Below are 316 nucleotides of genomic sequence, written 5' to 3' on the forward strand. Positions count from 1 at the left end.
CGGTTTGAGGTAGCGCTACTATTCACTTGTCATTCATTGCAACAGAGCGGGCTTCCTGCTGGAGTCAGAGCACAATCTGGAGTGATGGTACCAGCACCACAAATGCCAGGCTGTCTGGGAGAAGATGACATTCTGTCTCTCACCATTTCCCCTTTCCCAATAGGGGAGAGCAGATGGGAAATGTTTCCCACTAGACCTGAGAACCCTGCACCTCCCAAAACCAGTTGCAAAGCCCAATGCTATGTGCGATAACACACGTCCACCTTGACACCAGTCCACCCAAGTAAGGGCTTTTCTCTGGTGTAAAATCCTGCTG

The 316-nt window shown here is 50.6% G+C and overlaps 1 protein-coding gene across 2 annotated transcripts in view; it reads right to left on the minus strand.

Annotated features, from left to right (window-relative positions):
* Nucleotides 1-316, minus strand: part of LOC106723225 (stimulated by retinoic acid gene 6 protein-like) — a 28,326-nt gene that overhangs the window by 18,287 nt on the left and 9,723 nt on the right. The window lies entirely within an intron of this gene.

The sequence above is a fragment of the Alligator sinensis genome, unplaced genomic scaffold, assembly GCF_000455745.1.
Source record: "Alligator sinensis unplaced genomic scaffold, ASM45574v1 scaffold376_1, whole genome shotgun sequence".
Classification (NCBI taxonomy): Eukaryota; Metazoa; Chordata; order Crocodylia; family Alligatoridae; genus Alligator; species Alligator sinensis.